Consider the following 10,173-nt stretch of genomic DNA (forward strand, 5'->3'; position numbering starts at 1 on the left):
ATCCGAATAATTAATTAAGTCAATATGAGTGCCTTTTAGATACCAAAGTCCTAAAATTCTCGTACCACTTAGATAACGAAAAATTCTTTTTACGGCCTTTAAGTGTGATTCTTTAGAATTAGATTGAAAGCAAGCACATAGGCAAACACTAAACATAATATCGGGCCGACTAGTAGTTAAATAAAGAAGGGATCCGATCATACCTCGATATTTTGTGATGTTCACGGATGTACCTTGCTCATCCTTATCAAGCTTTAGTGATGTGCTCATAGGTGTGCTCATAGGCTTGATGTTATGCATGTCCAATTTCTTAAGCATGTCTAATATATATTTATTTTGATTTATGAAAATTCCTTCTTTGATTTGTTTAATTTGAAGGCCAAGAATTTTTTTTTAACTCACCCATCATGCTCATTTCAAATTCTTTACTCATGCATTTTGAAAATTCTTCACAACGATGTATATTTGTAGCATCAAAAATAATATCGTCAACATAAATTTGAACAATGAGCATTTCATCTTTATGAGTTTTTATAAAAAGTGTAGTATCCGCTTTGCCAATCGAAAAATCATTTGAGAGAAGAAATTTGCTCAACCGTTCGTACTAAGATCTAGGAGCATGTTTCAAACCGTAAAGAGCTTTTTGAAGTTTAAATACATGATCCGGATACTTGTGATCTTTAAAACCGGGAGGTTGCTCAACAAAAACTTCTTCTTGAATGAAACCATTTTAAAAAGCACTTTTAACTTTCATTTGATAAAGTGTAAAATCTTTGTAACATGCAAATGCAAGAAGCATACGGATGGATTCTAATCTTGCTACGGCTGCAAATGTTTCTTCAAAATCGATACCTTCTTCTTGATTGTAACCTTGGGCCACTAATCTAGCCTTGTTACGCACAATTATTCCATTTTCATCTCTTTTATTTCTAAAAACTCATTTTGTTCCAATAACGGTTTGATTGTTTGGTCTAGCGACTAAGTCTCAAACATGATTTCTTTCAAATTGATTTAATTCTTCTTGCATCGCTAGAATCCAAAACTCATCAAACTCGACTTCTTTGAAATTTTTAGGTTCGATTTGAGAAATAAATGCACAACTACCAATACCTTTTGATGGATCGCCAATTATTAGCTCTTTGGGATGAGCTGGAATAAACCTCCATTCTTTTTGTAACAAGGGATCACTTTGTTCTCCAATTTTTCTTGCTTCATTTTCTTGAGCATTTGACTTTTCTATGTCTCCATTTGGTGCCTCCTTATTTTGGTCTTGAATTTTCATTTGCTCGAAAGGAGCTTCCAAACCTACATCGTCATCACTACCTTTCTCTCGATCAAATGGGTTAGTTCCATCAAAAGTAACATGCATGGATTTTTCAACGATCAGAGTTCATTTGTTAAAAACTCTATATACTTTGCTAGTGGATGAATATCATAAGAAAATTCCAATATCAGATTTGGAGTCTAATTTCCCCAAATTGTCTTTTGTATTCAAAATAAAACATTTATATACAAAAACTTTGAAATAACTGATATTTGGAATTCTATTTTCCAAAGTTCATAAGGAGTTTTAGTTTCTCTTTTGCTTATTAATACTCTGTCGATAATGTAGCAAGTGGTATTAATGGCTTCGGCCCAAAAATATTTAGGCAAGTTATTTTTATTTAACATAGTTCGAGCCATTTCTTGCAATGTACGATTCTTCCTTTCTACTACACTATTTTGTTGAGAAGTTCGAGGAGCCAAAAAATTATGTTCATATCCATGTTCTTTACAAAAATCATCAAACTCAACATTATCAAATTCTACATCATGGTCACTTCTAATAGTTGAAATAGAATAGCCTTTTTCATTTTCAACATTCTTACAAAAATGTTTAAAACTTTCCAAAACTTCTTCTTTTAAGCTTAAAAATATAACCCAAATAAATCTTGAAAAATCTTCGACAATAACAAAAGCATAATGTTCACCTCCTAAGCTAGCCGTCCTAGAAGGGCCAAAAAGATCCATATGGAGAAGTTGTAATGATTTTGTGGTTGAATTATAAAGTTTTGGTTTGAAAGAACTTTTTACTTGTTTTCCAAATTGACAAGCATCACAAATTTTGTATTTTTCAAATTTCAAATTCGGTAGACCTTTTGCAAAACAATTTTTAGAAATTTTTGAAAGAAGATCCATGTTTACATGTCCAAGTCTTCTATGCCATAACCATGATTCTTCTTTCAAGTTAAGTAAACATTTTTCATTATTTTCCAATTCAATGTTTATAATATAAATATCTTTACTTCGGTTTCCTATAAAAATCACCTCTTTCGATGTAGCATCCTTAATAAGGCATTTGGAAGAATCGAATTTTATGTTATAATCTTTGTCACAAATTGACTAATGCTTGGTAAATTATGTTTAAGATTATCAACAAGTAAAATATTTTTGATAGAGGGGGATGAGTGGTTACCAATGTTTCCAATGCCGATTATTTTACCTTTGGCATTATCTCCAAAGGTCACTTGACCTCCATCATTCTCTTGAAAGTTTGATAATAATGATTGGTCTTCGTTCATGTGCTTCGAGCATCCACTATCCAAAAATCATTTACTTTTTATTTTCTTTGGTACCTACAAAGACAAATTAAGTTTTGACTTTTAGTACCCATACAAATTTGGATCCTTGATAGTTAGTTTTTGTGGATTCTTGTATCCACTTATATTGTTTTCAAAGAATAATTTCTTTTTAGTTACACAATTTAAAGCAATATGTCCACTTTTATTACAAAAGCTATATGAAATATTTGAAGCCTTAACAAAGATATTTTGGAGTGATTTTTGTTTTAGAGAGGGTTTGTATCCAATTCCTCCTTTATCAAAAACACACTTTTGACTACCGAGCATTAAATCAAAATTTTTCTTCCCTTCGGTAAACTTATGGATATTTTGTGCTAAATCATTAACTTTTTCTTTCAAAAAAAATGTTTTCTTTTATCAAAAGGTCATGATCAATACTCTCTTTTTACTTTTCAGAAATTTTCTTAATTTCTTCTTTCAAAATAGAGTTTTTCTTTTTAAGAATAGCGTGATTTAAAGCGAGTTTTTCAAAATTTTCAAACATTTCATCATAAGAAATTGAAAGCTCATCATAAGAACATACCTCGTCTTCGATTGTCATGAAGCACATATTCGCCACTTCATCTTGACTATCATTCCCATTTTGTTCTTCGCTATCGCTATCATCCCATGTGGCTTGGAGTGCCTTTTCTTGAAATTTTTCTTTTTGTTTGGACACTCGGTTCTCTTGTGACCGGGCTTGTCACAATCATAGCAAACAATCTTTTTGTTCCTATCTCCCCCTTTTCTTCTTTCTTTTGGAATCTTCAATTATTGCGAAAACCTCTCCATTTTTTGACAAGAAGGACCAAATCATCAAGTTCTTCATCGCTCATATTTTCATTTGATGTTCCTTCTTCAATTGCCGATTTTAATGCAATTTGTCGTTTAGGAGGCTCCTTTGGTTCCTCCTTGCTTTTTCTCATTTTCTCCTTAACCTCAGCATTGTTTATTTCATAGGTCATTAATGTGCTATAGAGCTCTTCTAAAGGATATGTATTTACATCCTTAGTATTCTCGATCAACATCCTCAATGGACTCCATTCCTCCAATAAGGACCTAAGCATTTTACTCACAAGTTCACCGTTAGTAAATTTACGATCAAAACCTTTAAAACCATTTACAATATCGGTAAAACGAGTAATCATGTTAACAATAGGCTCATTTTGTTTCATAAAGAAATTTTCAAATTTTTTAACTAGCATATTTATCTTTTTTCCTTAACTTTACTTGTGCCAACATGCGTAACTTCAAGAGTGTGCTAAATATCATATGCCGAATCACATGTACTACTTCGATTAAATTCATTTCTATCAAGTGCACAATAAAGTAGATTTTTAGCCTTGGCATTTAATGATACTTTTCTCTTATCTTCATCATCATATTCTTCTCTAGATTTGGGGAGAGTTTGGTCTGGTCTACCATCTACTTTAATAGTCATAGTGGGAGCATATGGACCATATTCTATAACTTCTCAAATATTGTAATCAATAGATTGAACATATATCATCATCCTAGCCTTCCAATAGTTATAATGTGTACCATCAAAGAAAGGAGGTCGGTTTGTAGAGTTCCCCTCACTATTTTGAAAAACTTGGTTACCATTACTCAAGATTGTAGAATCTCAAAAAAAAAAAAATAGTACCAAGCTCTGATACCAATTGAAAGCCCAAGAACAACTAACCAAGAGGGGGATGAATTTGTTATTTGAAACTTTTTCGAAAATAAACACAAAGTAAAACAAATAACTATGAATAAACAAGATAACATAAGAGTAATAGGAGGAAGGGAAAGGAGAACGCAAACGATGTAATAAGGAAGTTCGATGCTATCACGATCTACGTCCCCCGTTACCAAGTTCTCCATCATGAGTAAGTCCTTTTTTACTATATTGATTGACTTGTGGTGCAATCCAACCTTTACTGCGCATACGGTGACTTACAAGCAAGGAGCACCGATCCTTTTACAATCATTGAACTTTTCGGGACTTCAACACGACCCACAATTCAATCAAAAGTAAGTTTTACAAAAAAGAATCTTCTCCCAAAATAAAGATATATTCAAAGTTGAGTACAATGGAGAAAAGTAGGCTAGCACTTTAATGAATGGCAATAAGTAAAGCTCAAGTGTTAGGTTTGAAAAATCTTTGATCAATGACTTTCAAAAGTAAACTTAATCAAAATTTTTCCAAAAGTGAATGAATTGATAAAGATAAATAAGGAGTAGAGAGTTAAAGCTTGACGTATCTCAATTTAATGCTCTTGGAAGTGATAATTATTAATGCAAGAGGTTGGGGTATTTATAGAATCCAAAACGTTAAAAAAATCTTAATTTGCGGATGACTCGTCTGGTCGACCGCCTCTTGTTCGGAAGACCAATATAACCATTTGTACAGTAAAAATCAGAAGTCAGAACGGTCAAATCCGGACAGTTGACCGCCTCGGCAGTGTGCTCTTTTCACGTTTTGGCCTCATTTGTTCCAATTTGAAAGTTTTGATGTGTATGGACTTTTGGAGAATACTTTTAACTAAATTTTCATAATAAAAATGTCTTTAAAATCCATATATCATTTTTAAAAGTCATTTTCATGTTTAATAAAAAAGGTTGCATTCGAATTATCTTAGTACACAAAAATTATTTTTAATGCATAGCAAGATTTTGAGCTTAACTACTCTTTGCAAAATATCAAAGCATTAGTACCTTTACATTTTGCTTAAGAAATCAAGTCTTTGCTCTGAAGTACGCCTTGTCTTGATCTTTCATTGATGTCGTCTCTCATACTCTTGATCTTGATCCTTTTTTACATTTATGTCTTAAGCTTTTTATCTCGAATGATTTGGCTTGAATACATGGCTTCTATTTTGATCTTCATTTGAAGTCCAACAATACATTATTAATTTGAACATTGAACTATCATTACTAAAGTGAATTTGTTAGAAATAAAAATAATCTTGTTTGTTATGATCAAAACATTGAGGATTAAGTCGACCATATGTCAACATCCTTTTGGTACGAAGGGATACATATTACTTGATTTAAGGATAATGAAAGTTTTCACTTCAAGGAATGTTACCTTCCATGAGGACATTTTTCCATTTAAAGAAATTGATCTCAATAGCAACACCTCCATGTCTGACTTTGATCACCTTAGTTTCACACAAGATCTTAACGTTTCTAATGACCCTGCTATCATCCCACTTGTTAGTACTAATAATGAATATACTAAACATAACATTTCAAATAGTCCAGCTCATATAGAATCCTCTAATTTTCATGTAAACACCAGTCATGACATATCACAGTCTCCTACTGACACTTTGGTATCAAATCCCATTGCTATCACTCATTTACCTCGCAGGTCTAATAGAATTCGAAGGACTCCTTATCACATGCAAGATTTCATATGTCAACAAGTATCTTCACCTCTTCCATTCTAGAAGCTCAACAAGGAAAAGGGAGTGAATATTACATGTCGTCCCTATCCTCTTAGTAATAGTCTTTCCTATGATAAATTATCTTTCCGTCACCGCACTTTTGTAGTTTCAATAACAAACCACTTTGAGCCTAAAACCTATCAAGAAGCCATAAATTCACATGAGTGGTGTGATGCCATGAAGCTGAGATCAAGGCTTTAGAACTTAATGATACTTAGGTCTTGACCAATCTACCACCTGATAAAGAGGCCATAGGTTGTAAGTGGGTATATATGGTTAAATTCAACGCCAATGGCAGTGTTGAAAGATTCAAGACACGCTTAGTGGCAAAGGGATACACTCAACAAGAGGGACTTGACTATCATGAAACATTCTCCCCTATGGCTAAATTGGTCACCATCATAACTTTACTGGCAATAGTAGCAATTAAGGGGTGGAATTTGTGTCAATTTGATGTAAATAACGCTCTTCTACATGGTGACTTGGATGAAGTCGTTTACATGCAACTGTCCCCGGGTTATCCCAATGTAAGTGGTAATAAAGTTTGCAAATTACGCAAGAGTTTGTATGGATTGAAGCAAGCCTCGCGTCAATGGTACTCTAAACTTTCCAATTTCATAGCTTATTTACTAAGTCTATTGATGGTTCTTTCATAGTTATTATAGTTTATGTGGATGATATAAGAATGGCAGGAAGTTGTATTGATACCATCAATAAGCTTAAAGCTTTTCTCAATGACAAGTTCAAAATTAAAGACTTGGGCAAGTTGAAATATTTTCTAGGCATCAAAATCATAAGGTTTGAACGCAACATTCACATATGTCAAAGGAAGTATGCTTTGGATCTTTGTAGTTTCAGGTACTATAGGATCAGCCCCTACTAGGATTCCCCTTGATTAGAATCTGAAGCTTAGTAAGGATGAGGTAGAATTAATTACAGACCAATCAATTTACAGAAGGCTATTGTACTTGACAATCAATAGGCTTGATCTTGCATACTCAGTTCAGTTGTTGAGTCAGTTTATTAGCTGTCCCAGGGTGCCACATTTACATGCTACACATAAAGTATTATGGTACATCAAAAGGACACCTGGACAAGGGTTATTTTACCCTACAAAATCAAGGCTTCAGCTAGAGGGCTATTGATTTTGACTGGGAAGCATGCCTAGACACTAGGAGGTCGATATCAGGTTATTGTGTTTTCATTGGACAACCTTAATATCATGAAAATTGAAGAGACAACATGTGGTGTCTCAGTCTTCCGCTGAAGCAGAATACTGAACAATGGCAAACCTGTGTTGTGAATTGACTTGGCTTAGGTATTTGTTTAAGGATCTATAGATTGCACACCCTCAAGCTGTAGTCCTAAATTGTAATAATCAAGTTGCAATCCATATAGCTACAAATTCGGTATTTCACAAAAGAACCAAACACATTGAGCTCGAATGTCGTCTGGTTCGTGACAAGATACAAGACGAAATCATCATCACCCAACATGTTCACAGTGTGTCACAAATTGCTGACATTCTAACCAGGGCTCTAAATTACCAAAGTTTTTATTCTTGCTTGTTCAAGATGGGAGTAATGGATATTTACTCTCCATCTTGCAGGGGGTTATTGAAAATAGAATATGTGAGTCAATTGGCACCAGTACAAATAAGTTGGTAATGGCAGGCAAGAAGCAAGAGTTATGTTATATGTACAAAGTTAGTTGACAAAGTAATATCTACACCAATCATTTCAAAAATAGATTTTTAAATCATTGAAAATCAATGACTTGAATTCTGCCAACACATATTTTTCAACCAAATTTGTCAACACACTTTGTACATAGCATAATACAAGAAGCAATACACAAATAGGGACGATGTTTGAGAAGATTTGTTCATCAAGTAGGGACAAAAGGTCTGATAAGGTTGCAAGTAGATTTGAAGTAATAATGCCTTCAATAATTCAAGCAAATAATTGCATTATATTTTCAAAATAAATGCTATCATTCTAGGATCCACATATTCTTCATTTTGGATCAAAAATTAAGTTACAAAAAATTTTCGAGCAACATAACATTAACAAAAATAATTCATTACATTACTACAAATGTTGTCTATGCATTTCCATAATTCGTATAATTGCATTGTTATCAATATTGCAAAAATAGCATCCTCAATGTACAAAACTGACTATCATTCAATAGTCGAATATCCAATTCAATTGCATGGTTCAAACCGTGGTTGAGGCCTTGAGGAGTATGGTGTTGACGTGGAGAAAAAATGTGGTCGGTCGTCAGCATCAATGTGGATGATCTAGGTAGGAAAATGCAATTATATGGTAAAAATGACAAATCTAGGTATTGGGGGAAGAATGAGACTGAAGGCTTAAAAGAAGTTGGGAGGCAACAAGTGGATGGAAAAAAAAAAAAAAAAAAAACCCGTTCAAATAGTAGAAAAGTGAAAAAAAAACTAAAATTAAAAAAGAAAATTCCAAAATTTTCGTGGGCTTAGCAAATCCCATATGACCCCATGTAACTCCAACCATAAATCAATCTAATGTCATCACTTACTATCAAAATACTTACCAATTCGTAATGCGTTAATTGACTTGTTATACGTAAAACATTAAGATCACGTTTTTCAAGCTGTTTGGGACAAAAATCTTCAGTGTATCTTTTTGAGCCCTTTATAAATATGTCCACTTCAACATATAAAATAAGTTTTGTACCGTGGAAAAAAATATTACGCATCATTCTTCTTTACTTCTGTAAATTTTATCCGTAATTCATGAGAATATTTCGAATGGTTGATATATTTCAAGAGTATTTTAGAAATATCTCTCTAGATGTATTGTACAACAAAATCTTGGTATCTTGTGGCTAGGCATGTCCACACAACAATAATTCCCAAACAAAGAAAAATGAAAAAAGTTGATCAGTTAATAAAGTTTAATTTATATTTTTCTTTTTTAGCTCGTTTTGCATTTTGTGTTTTCACTTCATGGATAAGACTTTTTTTCAATAAAAGTATCACTGCAAAAATTTATATGTGAGAAAAGAAAGTATAAATCGATAAATATATAAGTGACCCCAACGAAACAAGATAAAGCATATAGACAAAGAGGGAACACCATATTATAATTAAATGACGTTATTTGAATATGAACAATTTGATTTTATTAATAAAGATGAATTATGTGTGACAAATGTTATTAATCATCACAAGGAAATGATACTTGTACAAATGATCCTTTAAGAGGATAAGTTTATTTTTATTAAAGTATATATACAATTAATTGCAAGATGGATGGAAGCCATCGAAAAAGACCTTTTTATTTTCACACAACATCAATATGTTGAGGGGGTCAACGCAATGATAGTAACATTAGGGACCATTTCCACACAAGGGCCTTACATTAAGGACCATCTATACCAATTTTCTTGTTAATTAGTGCTCCACCTTTGTGTTTGCTTGAATTAAAAAAAAAAAAAAGGTTTATTGTGGGAATACCCTCAACGTATGAATCTATTGTCAAATACCTTCACCTGTTTAAATTGATGGAAACCTTGTATGAACTTAGAAGTATGAAACCCATTTTCTTTCATTTTCTCATAAATCCCTGTGAAATGACGATTTGAGGAAAAAAAATAGTAGAGACGACAATTTGATATGTTAAATTAGATGTAATATGCTATGAATCAGGGCAGTGAACAAAAGCACTATAATTTCAAAAATGTGGAGAAACACAACTATATGGTTTGTGACCTGAAATGAAGGTTATTATGCACATAAAAATTGCAAAGATTCAAATCAACAGGACAGGATGAGTGGGGGCATGACAATATTGCTAGAATATGACCCAAATTTCTATTGGGATTAGGATTGGATTGGTAAATTGATAAAAGGAACAAGAGTCTTCTTGGATTGGAAGTTCGATTGAAAATGAGGATTAAAGTTCATCAATGGTTGAAATTTGATTGGTAAAAGAACTTTGGAAAATTGAAGACTTGGTTTTGAAATTTTGGTGGAGAAAAAATCGTCGCAATTTTTCTAACTAGCAGCTAACTTTGGTGTTCAAGCGTTAGAGGTGAAAAACTGAGCAAAGAGTTGCTGCCCGCCTAGCATCGCCTGACACTGGAGTGACACTATT

This window comes from Olea europaea, chromosome 15, assembly GCF_002742605.1.
Source record: "Olea europaea var. sylvestris chromosome 15, O_europaea_v1, whole genome shotgun sequence".
NCBI lineage: Eukaryota > Viridiplantae > Streptophyta > Magnoliopsida > Lamiales > Oleaceae > Olea > Olea europaea.